Here is a 19,348-nt window from a genome sequence, read left to right as displayed (position 1 = left end):
TGTTTGCAACAAATGTGAGCTATCATAGTAAGCTTATCAGTTTTTCAAACCTCAATAGCATACAGTCATGGGGGTTTGACCAGATCAGAGAAGCTTTAAAGCCCAACTAAGTCACTTTATGGTCAAGCCACCATCTCACTATCACCATTCAACTCCTTCAATCTAGGCCAGACCACTTCCCTAAGAGAAGTAATAACCAACAGTCTTGGAACTGGAAGGAGTATGCCTAACTTAAAAAACCTGCTGTCTAATCCACAAAGCTCCTTTTAGCATCATTACGTGCATGTAGAGTAACTATATTAATTTTACTAATTAGTCAGTATGGGTAAGACTGCTTTGCATCCCTTTCCCCACTATAAGCTATTTGAAACCCCAGAAAAAGACTTAACTCTTGGTAAAGTTTGTTTCTCTTTGGACTCCAGCCAAGCCATTTTACACAATTCTGTTAAAGCACAGCAAACATGGCTAGGCACTAATGCGTAACTGCAGTAGGCTTTATGCTGTCAGCATGGATCAGATTCAGACTGGCTCCTTCCCAGAATTATGCTTTTAAAAGCTTATTTAGTAACAAATTATACAGAAGATAAACACACAATTAACCAATCCCCCAAGAAGCTAACAATCAAAATACTCTGTGCTGAAATATTAAACATATTATGCTGTTGCCTTCCATCACCATCTATCACTATGGTTCCTCTCTATCTATGCTGTGTGACTTTCTGCCAAAACCAGGGTTAATTAATGTAAGTGCATGGAACCAATTCTCAATTTTAAACTCCACATTTGGAGTATGTTTTCCGTCTTGCATTCCACACATTATGGAATGCAAGATGGAAAACAGATCAAGGAATGCTCCATACGTATGTTGGCATTTTCACAGGGCTCAGCAGGGAGGGTCAACAAGTACACCAATCACAAGTGGGAAAGCTGTGGGATATGAGTGACTTCCAGTGTTAGTACCTGCATCTGTCACCTTCATACTGCTACTAGTTTTTATTACCTCAAAATTAATTCAAGGCCAAACTCCAACTGCTTTATTCTTATAGTTATATTAAAATCAAAGAGATGAGGCAGCTTAAGTTCAGACACATCTCTGTAAATTTTCATTAGGTTAGACAGATAGATATTGGATCCTATCTTCTTGTTTCTGAGGAAGTTAAGGAATGAAACAGGTAGATTTTAAGGCAGTCATTTCTTGGTAGGCTCAGGCTTTATAAACCCAAAGTCAGTGAGTAAATCTGAAGCAATTGTTCAGTCCTTATTGTGCATGCTTTTAAGCTTAGCAGGAATCCGAATAGGAAAAGGAATGACAGAAAATGGAGTAAGTCACATAAACCTGTCTGTATGGCCACATAAGAAGGATTTCTCAGGTTTGGGCTCAGCTGTGTCAGGTTAAGATTAACAGGTAACTGCCCTAGTCAGAAAATACATTTGTCATATAATGTCTGGGAGGTGATATTTTATACTTCTCTGACTTCTCATTACAAAGGATCAGCTATCTCAGCCTATATCACTTCAATGCATTTTTGTTCGTCTACCTCCTTCTACTGGATATCTTGCTTTCTCCTTTCCACAGCTGTGCTACGACTGATTTTTTCAAAAATCCCCTACATATAATTTCAAGACATGACCTTGTCTTTTCCGCTTTCAAAATCACATGGCACTGAGCTATCTGAATTATTTTGATACACCTTTACTTGCCTTTTTGACCAAACTCTTGTTCACAGATGCACACTATTATAATAGCTCTTGATTTTCAATTTATCATCAAATTTCTACATCTTCTACTTGTTTTGAAAAACCCAATGAAGCTACCCACATGCTTGTTGCATTAACATGACAATGTTTCTATTATGCCTATGGAATACACATTATTATGTACACACAAATTATTACCTATATTTATTGAGGCTACAGTTACCAAAGTAAAGCTATTGGTATTGGGACAAATGACACACTGCTTAAAGGCAGAACCCTATGCTGGTTCCACCAGCCAAATTAAGAAATTCCACTGTCAGAGGATAGTCAGGAGTTTTATTCACCCACGGCAGTTTCTCTTATTTTGTCCCTAAAAGGCACAGCCCTCCAAGCATATTTTCTTTGCAATATACTTTTCATGCTATTCCAACTTCTGAAAAAAATACCAGCAGAAAATATATCAGCACTAAAAAAAAACCCGAATATGTACTCTCCAACCACTAAGGAAATTAATTGATCTTAGTTTCCATTTAATGTTGCATATTCTTAACACAGGAGGGGAAGAATTTACTACAAGGTTAGAATAGCAATAATAAGAATGAGACATAGAAAATAACAAATGGCTCTTACAATCAGGCTTCTCTTCAGACACTTCAGTTTAGAATTCTTGCAAAGGAGTTTTGGTGGAAAGATTCAAAACAGCTTCAAGGCACAGACAAAGTGACCAGATTTGAAGGACTTGAGGAAAGACCATAGGGACAACACATGGATGGATAGGTGTATACCACTACAGCAGAAGCAAGAAATTTCTAAAAATCCACCTTGAAAGCAGATCAACAACCCCCTGACCTGCAACTATCATCCCTTGATAGAATGTTCCCAACAGTTTCTTTCAAGCTGAGGTCTCTGTCCATCCATGCAGTTCCTAATCTTTAGGAGCTCTCTGAATTACCCTAAAAAAATATCACCCCACACTAAACAAAGAAAACAGAATTTGGAAAGGACAAATGCAGTCTATTCCTGAACAAACATTTCCTCTGGCTTTCATATAAAAATATTTCTTTTCAGCTCTCACCAGGCATTGTAAGTGACAGAGAATAAAATCAACAGCGGATCCAAATCTGTTTTATATGTGACTCCCATCCAAAGACAGCAGCAACTGCCACCCTGCATATAAACAACTGCTACTTCACCAGCATCTCACCTACTTGTCACTCAGCAGCTGAATCTGATACTAGACAAATTTTGCTGGAAGGCAGTGAAGTCTGGCAGGTTTAGACATGACCAAAGTGACTGTTGTACAAAGCACAGACATACATCAGAGGCAATGCATGGACAGACCTGCCTGGGACCACATTCCAAGACAACTTCATCCACAGAGACAAGCTAAGAGCCCCAGACCTGAAAATAATTCCCAGGATCATGAATCCACAAGGAGTCTGGGTACAGTTCTGTTTCTTTGAGGCTTCCCTTTTGGTGCTCCACATAGTCTTTTCCTCCAAGTCAGCTGTAACATCTCTCTCCTTATTTAACAGCCCCTCTAGATGGAGAGATCTGCCTGTCTTCTTTCTCCAGGCTCTGAACCAAGCTGACCTCATCTTCCTGCCTAAATCTCTCAGTTCAGAGGCCAACTGTTGAAGAGACAAGTAAGCACAGCTGACTGTACTCTCTGACCCATGTGTCACGCTGTGCCCTGAGAAGAAGCCTAATCCCACACACTTCCAGATATATCCACCACCCTCAGGATGGGTCCATACTCTCTTCCAGGTGCATCATGTAAGTAGAAACTAGTGATCTTTGCCAGGAAGTCTTGAACCTCTCTTCATAAAGCAGAAATGCAGACTGTCAACACAAAGAAGTTCTGGGACAGGGACAAAGAAGCAGAGATAATATTATGCCTTAGCCCTAAGTGTTGGAAACAGGGCATCCTGCTCTGTGAAAGCTTTCAGCTGAACCAGGGAGTGATGAAACAGGGCTGACCAGCATGGTTCATTTGAGTTGTCACGTTTGACAGCAAATATATGCTCTAGGGAAGCATGCAGAAGGTTGCCAGCTGATATCTTTGGACTGTTTCAGGGACAGTTTTCTGCTAAGGTTGCGATGGTAACAAATACAGAAACCCTGCATCAAAATAAGCAGTGGTAGGTTGGTCACAGCACACCCATGGTACAAAACTCAGAAGAAGGACTAGTGTTGAAAGGACCTGCATGGTGCTTTGACCCTGTCTGGTTTTGAGGTGCCCACTAAAGTCACTCTATCACTCCCCTCCCTATTACTGGACAGGAGAGAGAGACTGTAATGGAACTCAAGTGTTGAGACAAGGGCAGGGACAGGTCACTCAACAGGAACCCTCATGGGCAAAATAGACCCAGCTTGGGGAAATTAACTGAATTTATTAGCAACCAAGCTCAGAGTAGGATAATTAGAAGTATAACAAATATTCCCCCTTCCCAGGCTTAGCTGTATTTCTGATTCTCTACCTCTTTCCCCTGAGCAGCTCAAGGAGACAGGGAATGGGGGTTACAGTCAGTTCATTACCTTTTGTTTCTGGCACTGCTTCCTCCTCAGAGGGAGGAGTCCATCCTCTGCTCCACCATGGGTATTGGCTACATGTAAGGTAGTTGGCAGAGTGAGTTATCCATACACTATTATTTTTTTTTACTGTATTTTTTTTATTGACCTACTCTTTCCTGTCTGCAAAATTCTTCGAGGCAAACAGTAGCACAATGCATACACTAAGATTATCGGGGAAAATCCAGCTATTCATACTAAATGGCTGAACTACAGAAGCAGCATGCAGGAAGCTACTTTTTTAACCTCCCCTTTCAGCTACAGACTTTATACATACCCTAGGACAACACTCATTCTGGAAATTCAGGTTACATCCATCTGCAAAGTCAGGATGATACTAGTGTGCAGGGATACTACAGGAATAATGGTCTGATGTATGCAGAACAACTTAAGCTCTGCAATAAGGGTGTCACACCTTAAAGTAAATGGGCAGTGCATATGTATGTTCATACACATCCAAGTGAATGACAAGACAATTTGTTCAGCAGCTCTACAGCAGTGTCATTTGCCCATGTTTTCCCTCACATATATCTTTGCCCTATGTTATTACTGACAAGCATGACAGCTGAAGAAACAGCTTAGGTGCAGCAAATGCAAAAGAATGTCTGTGAGAAGCTGAAGGGCTCCAAGACAGCAACACAACAGCAATCATTCAAGGATCTGTTACATTCACTCTGCCAGGAAGGAGCAGGAGCACAATTAAGCAAATCTTCAGAGGTGTCCTTATCATGGCCACTTGGAGCAAACACAAAGAGATTTTGTTCTCTCTCTACCAGGTATTTTCCAAGCTTTCTACAGAAAAAAAATCCACCATGCCTGCATGTCAGAATTCAATTGTATAATACAGATGAAAACAAACAATAAAAACTTTTAAACTTAGCAATTCTGTAAAGGATTTTTTCCCATGTGCTAATGTTGGCCTCAGCAGCAGTAAGGTAGCAAATTTTATATGGTAACGAATTGTTCCTTTGATACAAAGCACTCCTTCAAAATCAGGCATTCAAGTCATATCTTTATCCTATTAACCTTTTCCTTAGGAAAATTAATGCTGTTGTCTATAACTGAATAACTAAAATAGCCTGAATTTAGGATAAAGCTATTTTTATTGCTTACTCTGTAACCAAGCACAAAGCCTTTTGCAAATCCGTTTCTGTCCTCTTATTGAGTAAAGCAGCACAGAGCATTTGGCAAAGTTGCAATGTATAAAGGGGAGACCTTCTGAATGTATCCACAAGAACCAGTGGCACACCAGGTTCCCCATTTCAGAAGACAGATAAGGGCATGCAGGCTGCAGAAAAGCACAATTCACCAGAACCATCAGCAAATCCTTGACTATATATATGGGCCTTGAATTTCTACTTTAGGGATTTCATTTTGCTTCTGTAAAAAGTTGTTCTGACAAGAGTCTGACTTACTAACAGGGGGCTCTTCTTGTCATTACCAAGCACACAACAGAATAAGACAACCTATTTTTGCAGAACAGTTCCAAAGATGAAAAGTTTGCACTTGTATTCTTGCAGCTGTAAATCATTAAATTCTGCAATACAATGGTTAAATTTCCACAGCTCCCAAATTGGAGTGATAGAAATTTCTCAAAAACATGTAAAAATATTTTTTCTTAATGCTTTCCCATCAATCTGTTTGGCCATCTTTAAAGCAGCTCTACCACATTACACTGTACAAACAGAACTAAGATATGGACCCCATCTTGCAATTCTCACTTGCTTAAAGAACTCCTTAAATTGCTCCATGATAGAAACTGAACCTCTCCTGCTTCCAGTTGCCTTTGCTGTAGTAGATATCCTGTACTGGTCATAGCCCCACACATTGTCCCAGTTATTGCTCACTCTTGCTGTTCCTTAGTATTCCAATAGCAAAAAAACCAACCAAACCCAACCCCATATTTACATAATGAATACACGTAAGGGAGGAAGCTTACATAAGTTAATATTTGTACCAAATGCTTCACACTTTTGCCAATATCAAGAACTGAATCCTTGCTGCTAACTGCATGTCATCTTAAACATTTTCATTATGTTACCTGTTTATTATTCTGATACTTCATCTCCTCTAAAGACAAAGAAAAGCATTTTGTTTCTGTTTTTAGTTTCACAGGGAAAAAAAAACATGTCTGTATGTTAGACCCCCATCCCCTTAGCAGGTACCACCACTCCATGCCAGGAGAGCACAGCCAGTTTTAAAATTGTTCCTGCTGAAAAAAATTGCAGGAAACTGCCTTTTGGTGATTAGAAAAGGGACTGAATGTATTGCACAGTCAGGGTAAACTCTTAAACACAATTTCACCCACATAATTAATACCTTTTTTTTTTACTTTTCCATAAAAGTAGAACAAAAACTTCTAAAGTTTTATATATTAGTTTCATAAGAGCAGGAATCCTACAAAAACACATTCATATGCAAATAGGTTTTAAAACCAAAGCTCTATAAAAACAATAGAAGAAAAGCATTTGGTAGAAGAGAAATATCAGCTGTTCATAGGACACGAGAATACAGCTCATGTATTCATACATATTCATCTGGTTTTTGCCAACTGCACATACAAATTTCTATAAATTTTTGTGTCTTTGCACACAAATTAATATGTATATGGTAATGGCATTGTTTATTAAAACCTCTCAATTTTATATTCCATTTGCATAGTTTGAGGTCACACCACATGAACTTGGGCCAGCCACAGTTTTGCTGTAGTTCCTCTTTTACAACCTTTGAGCTAGCAAATGGATAAGCAGAGACTTTTCCTTTTCTGCTAATTTACTGTAGCAGGTACTTTCCCTTTTCTGCCCTGCTACACTTATGCTCAGACATTGCTATCAGGTGCTAACAACCTTTTCTTAAAATAAAATAAATAAAAGCTTAAGCTTTTAATGTTTGCAAATCCCCCATATTTCGAGACAATGTATTTCTAAAACATATTGTGCACACAGCAAAAGAAAAAAATAATGCTGACAAGTACTTTTTGCATTCCAGAACATTAAAATAAGATTTAATGCAGTGTCACTTCACTGTAAGAAAACACAGAAGAAAATAAATCATGACAGCCTTTTAAAATATGTTAAATTTATGTTTTGTATTGTGTGTTCAGACCTTACCAGTTTTCATAATCCATGAATTTTCAGAACTGCTAGGGACCTGCAGAGAAATGCTCCAGTGGCAGCCACTTTCTTTGGAAAGGCTCTTTTCTCAGTAAACAAGTCACAAAGCTGCTATTGCTGATAAGAGGTAGTCTGATCTATCAAACCTCCTAGCAGCAAAGCCAATTTTCCCTTCCTCCTCTCATCCAGAAGTTCAAAATCCTTTGATCTCAGAGCTAGGAAGATGTTTACTACTTTTCCCAGGTAGCCAATTGTAGCCAATTTCTCCCCTGCCCTTTCCTGTGCCTGAAGAGAAGTGGTGTCCATGGCAATGACGGCACCAGCAGCTGACCACCAAGGCTGGCTTCAGGGATCCCAGCCAACTTCTGCAGCTCTCCTGCCCCCAACAACATCTGCTCTCCTAGAGACCCCATGCTGCTCATGTCCTCACGTGTTGTCCCTGTTCTTACTTGTTTCCACTGCTTCTCAGGTCTCACTGCCTCTTTTTTCTTTCTTTATCAACACAAATCCGAAGATCCAAGACCCCAGTTTTACAGGTGACTTCTAAGGATGTGAGGAGACATCAGTGGAATATTCTTATCTCCAGTCCCTCTGTGGCACTTCCTCCTTTTTCTCATGCCTGGCTCATGGGAATATTTCTCCAGAAGTTCTCTTGCACTAGTACAACTGCTGATAGCAAAAGGTGAGTTTGAGTGTAGGCTTCACTATGAGTGAGGTCAATATTTAATAACAACATTTCTCCCAGTTTTAGTGACACTGACAATGTCAAAGCCCAATATTCAAGGACTGACAAAGGCCTCCTGGTTTTGAAGCAAGATTCTTTCCCTTCATACGCACATTATTTCCTTCTTTCAGAGACTGAAATAAGAAGTTTTGAAATAGGCTTCTGTGGGTGATGGGAGAATGCATCTACTGACTCCAACTACAAAAAAGGTTGATATGTACCTAGACCAATAAAAATCAGTATCTCCACAATTAACAAAAGAAATGTAGGTGCTCCTTATGTCAACAGAAATTTAGCCATTTGAATATCATTAGAATTAAGATAAACTGCAAATACCCAGCTGGGACCATGGTTAAAGAAATACCACTTACTTGGGACTTTTCATCCTGAAAAATGCCATCTCTTTGGTACCATCAACAGAAATTAAAATATAATGACAAGACCATAATACCATGAGTGCTTTTCTTTGTGGAAAGAAAGATGATCAAGTATTTAACATGTATTTCAGATGTAAACCTTATTTCTGTGCTTTACACAAAGTACAATACAGTAAAGAGCAACCTTGCAAAACAGCAACATAACTCCCCACTGAGGAAATTAATTAGGATGCACGGACTGGCACCTAATTTTCACCAACTTTTCAATAGATTCCAAAAGGTTTTGAAGTATTACAGATACCATTTTCTCAACTGAAAAGGAAGTCTCATCCCTTAACCTCTCATCACTTCTGGGTGTCTCAGATGTGATTTCTGAAAGACTGCCTGTGCCTATATTTAGATAACTGTGAAGATCAAATGGTCTAAATGCTATGAAAAGTGGCTTGCTTAGGTTTTTATCTAGTAATCTGGCAACTGGGACAAAAGCATCTTTCAATTTAGAACTCAAAATGTTATGATCTGGTTCTCAGAATTATTAAAAATATACAGCTGTCACTGAAGAAAAGCCCAGTTTAAAGGGTCATGGAGCAGGAGAAGTGGTGTCCCTTTACAATATGTTATCAAACTTGGCTTCCTCTCACTTCAGAGGCTACCAAACACATCCTTCATCTTTTAAAATAAAGTTCATAAAATCAGAGGGAAAAGATTAACACAGGAAAGTTATTATAAAGAAGCTCAACTTAGTAGGGAGTTCTCTAGAAGTGTCTTGTTGGTTTGACTGAAGTAAATATTACTGATTTTTAGAGGGGCGTTACTTCAGAGAAATCTCTAGCCAGAGCAACCCATTAATTCCAAACCAAAGCCACAAATAAAGATCCTGTTTAAAAGAAATGGACTTTATTTTTGTAAAACGTTTTACCAACTGTGTATTCACAAAAAAAAATGTGTAACAGAAAGCCTTATTGGTAGATTTATTAAAACTAAGCATGCACATAGTACTTATGCAGGATTAAAGCCTACATCACTGTAGCTGAGAGGTTTATGTTTCATTTAAAGCAATAATGTAATAGTTGTAGTAGTTTATAATAATGTAATGTAGTAGTTTACACCTCTACAGTCCACACAAGTATGTTATTTAATTCAGATTTTTATATTCAGATAGAAACTGCACAAAAGCCTGTTCAAAAGCTTAATGTGCAAAGCTCAGTTTGATGCATTTTTTCCTTCTTAAAAAAAAACAACCAGAAAAATGCATACACCAATGAGAATTTTATCAAGAAAGTATTGTAAGAACTTTTATGCCAATATTTATCTACAAAGTACAGTATAGATTGGCTTTTCTCAAACTGGAGAGCAAAATTGGCTACAATCATACAATCACTCTCTGGTTTACTACTTTTGGTATCATATAGTTGGACTCTTTAGAGATACCACTACAAAAACAAAATCACATATGCCACTTAAACACAAAGAGTTTCACTGTTGTTTAAAAAGAGAGAAAAAATTAAAAATATAAATCTCAGAGGTAACTATGTGCTTGTGTGTATCCTTAAACATCCCAGCTGAAATTCTGACATCAATAATGGCCAAATCCATGCTATTGTTTCAGATCTACTTGAAACTAAATTCCAGACAGTATATCTATATCATTCAGAACTAGTCCTAGTAAAATTCCCATGCAAACACACCCAGTTGAAAAGCTACCACTGAAAATATGCCAGAAATTGCAAGGAGTAAGGTGCTAAGTAGAATTATAAATAAATAAACCTAAACACAGACTCAGAGGCAGGAAGATTTTAACACGTTCCATTTCCTAGATGTTTGTTCAGCATTTGCAGCAGAACAATCTTTACTTGCAAGTCAAGTGAACTGCAGAGAAGGTTTATTGTCAGACATTAAACAAGGTTTATTGTCAGACATTAAACAAGGTTTATTGTCAGACTTCACCAATTAGCTATTTCAAGTTCAAAGGTTATGCTTTGTGCAAGCTTGGCTCCATAGGTTTCTATTAACAGTATTGATAAGAAGAACTGTCTTTATCTGTGAAACTTCAGAAGCAGTTTTCTGAACTCTCATTTTAGTAACAGCCCATGGCCTTGGCCAGCACAAAAAACTCAGTGTAAGGGAGAAAAGAAATCAGACACATCTAAAAGTAGTAACGACCCACATCTCAGTTTAAATACTAAGTCAAAAAGAAAAAGAATTTCATAAACAGCTTTGTAATCTGACACAAAACTTTGATTTATGTTGTCCATCTCACTGGTTTTAGTCTTTTCAGAATCCAGTTTGTTTTGTAGGGCCCTGCACATGTAAGTTAAGGTATACTGCCACTGGAAGAGGATTTTGATAGATATGGGGATATGTGAGGAGAAAAGGATTAATGACAGCAAAGAATCAAGAGCCTTATTGAATTAAATTTGGAATTTTTGATAAAACCAGATTAAATCTAAGCCAAATTTAAAAACATAAAAATATATATAAGGTAAAGTTGTTAAAATCTGAAAACTTTGTTGTTCTGCATTAGCTTCCTTCATGTGACTTAAGTGTTCAAATAAAAAAAAAAAAGAGATGTGCACAAAGATTTTTAGTTTATCAGTTAATTCCAATGAGTCTTTTTAAAGGCCTGTGAAGAAGACCCTGTAACACAAAGGTTACTGCCACTCTACTAAATATAAGAGACATGGGACTCCCCTTAGAAACCAAGCAGAACAGCACAGCTTAGTATATACCTATATGGCTCACTGTCCTCTGCTCAAAACATCCCAAAATAGCCACAGCCCAGCTTCATGCTGGAAACAACTCACAAGGACTGTGCCCAGGCAGCAGCTGGAAGAGTGCTAGTTGGCAGGAACCAACATGCTGATGAGCAGTGTAAGCACTGATCCTCCAAGGCCATTCCTTTCTTTAGCAGCAAAGGCACAATTAAAGATTCTTTGCAGCATTCAGTATCAGTGCAAGACTCTAGATAACACTAATACAAACCATGCAATGAGTTGAGAATAATGTCCATTAGCAGCTTATTCATCTACTTACTGTTTCAAAGCTACTTGATGTTTAAAAAATGTACCAAATTACATTTTACTAGTTTCTATTAGATGTTCTTTTGGCACAGTCAAAACCCAGATGATGATATATTTTAATTTTTAAATGCACTTATTTCATGGAGAGTCTTTTAATCTTTTCACTTTTAATCGGTCATTCTATATTATTCCCTCCAGATGGAATTTTTAAAATTCATAATTAGCATGAAATAAGCTCTCCATAACTGAATAGAATTTAAGTGGAAATTGAAGTTCAGTGAGAGGGGTTTTAAGAATGAGCGGTGAACTCAGAGGACTGGCATTGCATTATTTCTGACAGTCTCCTACACTAAGTCTACAACGCTGCTATAGGTCAAGCATTTACTTAATTAGGAATTAAAGGAGGGAAAGGAAGCAAGAAGGCAGGTGACCAACCAAAAGTTGCCAAAATCTCCATAATCAGAAAATTTTGGCCAACAAGATGCTTTTGCCATCCTCTGTTAAGATGACTTTGATGTCTTATTGCTGAGTATTCACATTTAAATCAGCATAGATCAATAAAAAGTAAACCAGTAATGGAAAAGCTAAATATTTTCCTTTTCATCTCCCCATGAAGAGCAGCCATTAGAAAATACTAAACAGCACTATCAGCAGTAACTTTTAGCATGTCACAAGAAGGTCAATATGGTACTAACTTTATAACTTTGTGTAATAGATGAGACATGTTGAAGCAGCTTTTGGTTCATTTGCTATTATCCTCATTATAGCTTTATCTGGCATGAGGGATCAATATTTCTGAACATTACACTACTCCTGAACAGACAGAAGGACATATTGTTTATTTGGCTGCCTAGTGATTTCTGACAAAAGAAGCTATCAATTATATTATGATATGAAAACCAGTGCCAACTAAAAGGACTCCTAACAGAGAACCACAATGTGGTTACTTATGAGCTGATTATTCAGGAGCAAACAAAATATTAAACCTAGAGACTATTTAATCTGAGGCTGGCTCTGCTTCTTTTAACCTTGCAGGCTTGCTTGTCACTGACTTCAAATATTCATTTATGAGGTGGTGCAGGATTCCCCACAATGTACTTGATTCCAACTGCCAACAGTTAAAGCCTTTGGTGAAAATTACCCATTTAAGCAAATACAAGAGCAAGGCAGGAGATGCAATTACATTACTTTCCTATAGTTAGTTATGTTCTTGCCCAGTGTGTCCATTATTGTCCAGAAGATTTTGCAAGCCCCATTACCCTAGATCCTTTAAAATTTGTCTGTGATGCAAGGTTAAATATCTCAACTGCATTAAATGTAATTTCAAACACCCTCATCACTATTACACATGCATCACTATTACAGACACTCAACTGTGCATCTATAGTTGAAAGTCAGTTTGGCTTTACAGCAAATATCAGGTGCAGAAATCTGATCCAAGTGCAAAAGTGTGATCATCTGGATCATACTGGGATCATCTGGATCAGGAGCAGACACCACAGTTCATTAAAATGAAAGGATGTTTTGCAAATATATGCTTTTCCCTACTGCCCCATCCCTTGCAATGAAAACCATGTTCACTCACCAGCTGAGATAGAGAGAATATTCTGAAGTGACTTGAAAAAGAGACCTTAATATACATAAGGCAAAAGAAAAAAGACAGGATGAAACAGCCTAATACATGTGATATCCTTTTAGGAGTGAGACCATCTGTACTGCAATACTTCCCTCAATGTTAAGTCCTTCCTCTGCATCTCTTGTGACATTTGAAGATCTTTTAATACATTTATGATATATAATGAGCTGCATTTCATGCATTCTAAAATATGTTACAAAGGCTAATTAAGGCTTCCTACATAGGGAAAAAGTGTAAATTTTAATTAAGACATCTATCTTTAGAGTATAGAAATTGCATGAGGAGTCAATACAATGAACATAATCTGCTTTGTTTCCTAGCTTGAAACTATTATTCACTCAAAATGGGACAGATAGAATCACAGAAAACCCTCATGATGGAGTAAGAAATTACTTCTACTCTACAGAGGATGCTAAGCAATAAAAGCTTTTTAGATCATGATGAGGCACACTGAGTTTGAGATGGGAAAAGGCAGAGTATGAGCCTAAGGATGGAAAAAGGCTACAACACTGTAAAGAAACCAAAGCATTTCTGAGTGGAACAGGAAGAAAACACAACCCAGTCTTTCCTGGTGGACTACACACCGTAGGAACATACAGGCTTTCCTGGAATACAAGAGACATTAAACCCTGCAGGCAAGTCCAGGCACAGGAGACAGGACAGATAAAATTATTTATAAAATTTTTTGGGTTTGTTACTAACTTTCCATTTTAAAATTAACCATCAAATTTTTCCTTGCAGTAAAACCTTTCCTAGAATTTTTAGATAGAGTCATACAATCCAGGTTAGAAGGATCACAGACAGGTTTTGGGAATCCTCAGTGTAAGGACAAATAAATCCACTTCACTTCAAAGCATAAATGTGCATTCTCAATCAGAAAAAGAATTAAACAACATAAGCATAAGATTCAGATGCTTTAACTTGATGCTTGATTCAAATGAACTAAACATGAACTCACTAACTTGGTTTACCAAATAGCTTGGAGGAAAGCTCCTGTTAAAGAAATATCAGAATAATTAGGTGGTGAACTTAATGCAATAATATAGCTTTTCTTGTAAAAGCAATAGACACAGTTATTAGGCAAGGTTTCCTTACTCCTGGTATAAGCTTATTTTCCCCCCTCTATTAGCATCATACCAGGAATTTTTATCACATATTACCTATTGTGTCAGTCACACATAATTTAACACAAGCCTTCCTGTTTCTGTCTGAGAACTCTCTACTTGGCCAAGATTCTTACCAAGCTGGGCAGAAGAGTGGGCAAGGATCCACTGTTGTTTCGCTATAATTTTACAGCATAGAAGCAGATGCAATGCTGTACTTTACAACTGCTTTCCTTTACAGAACCTTTTGTTGGAACACATTTACAACTTTGGCTCAAACTGCCAGATTTATTCTTTCAACAATCAAAGCATGCTGTTGGAAAGGTTAAAAAAAAAACTGGTCAAGGGGTTCTTGAATTAAAAGTATAGACTTACAGTGCTTTGCAAGTTTACACTTTTTACACAGAAATAAAAATCAATATTATTGAAGCATGCATAAATTTTTGAATGGATCTTCAAAGCAGACAACAAGGGTGCAGGGACATTTTAATACAAAGACATTGCTCCTTGTAACACAGCAGAATTCAGCACAGCATGCTAGAAAAAGAGAAGAATCTTCCTAATTAAGTTATGACACACATTTTTCACAAATATTCTTTCTGCCACAATCACCATCATCAATGTTTATCTACACCACTTAAAAATATTTACCATGGGTTGTTTGCTGTTAGCCCTTATGTTATAAAAACAGAATAAATAAGCAGCTACAGAAATGCACAGGAGCAGCCTTCACTCCCATTCTTTTGTCAACACAGTGACAGCTAAGCAGGTGCAGAAACCTCAGTGCAAATTATTACATCCACATGTCTTGGAATCACAGCAGGGGTTTTTGTTAAGGTGATAGCTGTTCAAAACATAGATTCCGGAAAATGTTTCTGTCATATTGCTTGTTTTAGACAGCAATTAACAGAGCTGCCAAACAAATTAGACTACGCATCCCTTGGATGAAGAAGCACAAATTTTGGGTTTTGCTAGCTTCTATTAAGGTTATTACAAACAAGAATATAAAAAACAAAAAAAAAAATCAGCCCACTTGCACGTTTCTCAACAATTGATTTTTCTTTGCTTGGGAACTACCAGGAGTACTCCAAACTACATAAATACAAATTTTTCTGTCCTGTTTTCTTGTCTAGTACTTCAGCGTTCCCCTTTCTCAGGGTATTTATGGAATAAGACAAAACACACATCAAGAGTGACAAGACATGTTTGTTGGTGTCTAAAATAAACACTCCCTGAAGCACCAAAATACCATGCCTGTTTCTGCAGAGATCAGACAGATTTTACAGATCTGCTAATTTTTTCCACCAGGCCTTCACTTCTTGTTGCCACATCCCCCTGCCCCTTTCCATTGACAAGAAGGTCATGGCGTGGATTTCATGTATTCCCTTTTTTCCTGTCTCATATCTTAAGGACAGAAGAAGCAGAGCAGCTAGGACACTAAATAGAACAGCAAGAAGGTAAATGGAGCTACAGTACACAAAGAACAAAAAGATGAGGGGGAAAAAAAAACTGGCGAACCACTTCTTCCTCTCCTTACCACTAAAGGTAAGGTAACGACACAAAGGTACACAAAGGTAACGACAAAAGTACTTGTTTATTACAACCTACATGCTGTACTGGAGGTAGGTGCTGCTGGAGAGCAGTCTCAAGATTTGGCAAAAATAGTCTAGACCAAGGGCATCAATAAATTCTAACTAAACTTTAGGATGATCTGGAATCAGAGAAAAAAAAATCATCATCCACACTGTTATATCACAGAGTCTCTATCCAACTATGAAAAATCTCTCCTGTTTCTCTTTTCCCAGGATGGCAATTAATGACTGCTTCAAGGTAAAAAACCTGACAAACAACAAAGCCAAATAAATAACTTGCAACAAATGATGTAGCCAATTCACTCACAATGAAGATTTTATTATATATATAATGAAGTAATTTTAACAGCAACGACATTTGTAGATGGGTGTCCTCCCTCATTTAGCTGTAACAATACATTCTGACTTTTTGATATTGTCAAAAAATTTTCGTAACAGGTAGGTGAGTGCAGTATATTTTTATAGTTCTCTTTGGACTTCATGTCAAAGTTGAAAAATAAACAAAAGGCTTACACCCACAACTTTTAAGTTCCTATGTACAGTTGTTACTGCAATCTTTTTTATACATCATTACACATGTAAAACTCTAGATCTAGGTGTCACCAGCACATCTCTCATCTCTTCTTTCACCATTTTCACTGATGCTTTCATACTGAAACATTTCTATCTGTTCTTTCTTTATACCACCAGTAACATTTCTATTGCATATTTGTATTGTCCTTTCACCTGAAACTTAGGCTAATGCAATTTCTGCTTCAACCATACCACTCTACTGACAATGTCATTCTTTCCAGAGTAAACGCTTGAAGGAAAAAAAGTACGTCATGAGCTACCTAGAGATTTTCACTTCCTCAGAGTGTACTAAATCTAACTGTAGTTTTTAACAAAATAACCTCATTCAAGATCAACTTGGTAAACTATAATAAATGAAGGGCAGTAGTTGGCATACAAGAAGGCAGAGATGTTTTTTAGAGACCCTGAAAATACCCAGATGCTAAAAAAATGACCCTACAGAAACCTCATGAAGTTGGACAAATTCAGAACCCTACATCTGAAGAGCAGCACTGTAGAAAAAGACCCTGGTGACTTGGACAAAAAGTTGAGCATGGATCTATACATGGCTTTGCAGCAAGGACAGTCATACTCAACTCCCTTAGGAAGAACATACCCAGCCAATGGAATTCCTCCCCATTCAGACTGCATTTGGAGCACTGTGCCCATACCCAGAATTTCAGTCAAGGAAATCTTTGGTGTTCTGTAGCAGGTCCAGGGCACACCCTAGTGGAAAGCATCCATGAAGATGCTTGGAGTCAGCCTCCCCTCAGAAGTGCATAGTGACAGAATGAGAGGTAAAACAAACTGTGACATGGAAAATTCCAACCAGGATTCAGGTAAAAGCTTTTTAACCATAAGACTACTCAAAAATTGAACAAGAACCCAAAGCAGCAGTGTTATTTCCATCCTTGGAGATGCTCAGCATTCAACTGGAGAGAGCATCAAATGACAAAATAAAATTTGACCCTGATTGGTGCTTTCCAGCTTAAATTATCCTATGAATACTAAGGAAGTCTCTAAAAATCAAATCACTCTCTGTAGTCTTATTCATATGAATGAAATCTGATGTGAGAATACAGGTAGAAAGCAAAAAACAGCAATTATATTGTAGTGGGAGAAAAAAAAAATCAAGTTACTTAATTTGTGTCAAACACATCTGGATGCATGACCATTCTACTTTTGATGTCATTTAGCAATTTTCCTGATATTTTCCAAAGTCTACATTTCAGTTTCAACTATCTTCTTCCACACACCTACACGGTGTTTTCCTTCTAATGAAACAGAGGGGAAAAAAAGTTTCACTTAATGAAATCTTCAAACTTACATTCAAGTTCCAGGGGAGAAAAATGCAACAACTTCAGTTTTCCAACTACATCTATTTTTAATTCTGGGGATGTATATGAGCGTCCCTGTGCACCTGTGGCAGGTTCCAGGAGGGGAAGTAATTTTTATCTTACTACTATAGTCTCAAATCTGGCTTCTAAACATTGTCTTATTGGTATTGATAATTAATGTGAATTCTGACTAGTCACATATATGGCTAAAATGGCAAAAGTCCTCATTACAAGAATCTGGAACTGTAAATTTTCCCAGTAGGGCAACGTTACACATAGGCAATAGATTTCTGACTCTAATAATCTTGTTTTTTCAGACAGCATTGGGAAACAACCAACCCTGACTTCTCTGCTGTGTTTTGAATTTTTAATACCCTGAACTCTAGTTTAAGATAGAATAAGTACCTTCAGGGGCTATTTTAATTTACACAGCTTGTACCAATTTTAATGGTAAATTGTTTTCCCTTGTTTTTGAACAACCAAATCAAGGGTGTAAATCAGACACTTCATATCTTTTCCTAGTCAGGAATGGAAGATTACCTCTCCCCACCCAAAATGAATGATTCCTCCTCTTATAAAGAGATACTTATGTTGCCAAGGAGGAAACCCAGATGACTAGATCTCAGATAACATCAAATGATCACACCTTCTCTGCACCTCCCTGGAGGGAGGACATGCAAGGTAGTACTTGCCTAAATTAGTTTTGGGGCAGAAATTGGATACGATCTCTCTCACCAGCAACAAACAGTCCTATACCACACCACAACCTCAGCAGAGCCCATTAATGAGAATGTTCCATGGGGAGTTTAATGTTTAGTTTTCCCTTATGTCTGAAGGAGTTAAATCCTACTGCAAATATCTGATTTTCATCTAAATCACTCCATACTATTTTTCAATGTCATGACAGCCTCATACCACTATTCGAGTTACTGTTAGTAAATAGAAGCAAGAGTTAAAAATCACTAAACAGTCCTTTGATTCTTTAGAAAGAGTGTTTTCACTTATACACCAAAGCCTTAACTACACTGTATTTCAACATCCATCTATATCCACCCTACTTAACAACATAGAAGTAAAGCCAGGAGTGATATATCAATTTAACAAATATATCTAGTTTCTTAGTATTCAGATGAATACATAAACCTATATACAATAGATAATTCTAGCATGTGTTCTTTAGTCCAATTCTCCTAAAAGCTTTTCTAAGGCTTTGTGAATTTTACATGCATGAGATACTAGGCTGAGTAGTTACAATTGACATTGATAAGTAAGAGCAGTGTCAAAAGTCCTTTCCCTTTTCTTTTCAGTTTTGCTGCTGTGAAAACTGAAATTTACACAAAATCAACACAAGGTGTGATATACCATCAACAACATCCAGCAAATACTTGTTATTGCTCCTGTTTTTCTGGTTCTATACCGCAAAATCTAATCTTTATTAGATACCTACTCTGGGACTATTCAATTGATTGGGAATATCTTTACTCAAATAAGCACAAAAAATGTGGGAAAATTTGTAAAGCCTTAAAAAAGTTAAGATGAAAAAGCAAAGTTAAAATGCTTGAAGTCCTACAGAAGAACTTTAAAAAATACTGAAGTAAATGACACGTCTTCTTGTCACTGAAGTT

This window comes from Agelaius phoeniceus, chromosome 1, assembly GCF_051311805.1.
Source record: "Agelaius phoeniceus isolate bAgePho1 chromosome 1, bAgePho1.hap1, whole genome shotgun sequence".
Classification (NCBI taxonomy): Eukaryota; Metazoa; Chordata; class Aves; order Passeriformes; family Icteridae; genus Agelaius; species Agelaius phoeniceus.
This window is presented reverse-complemented; position numbering follows the sequence as displayed.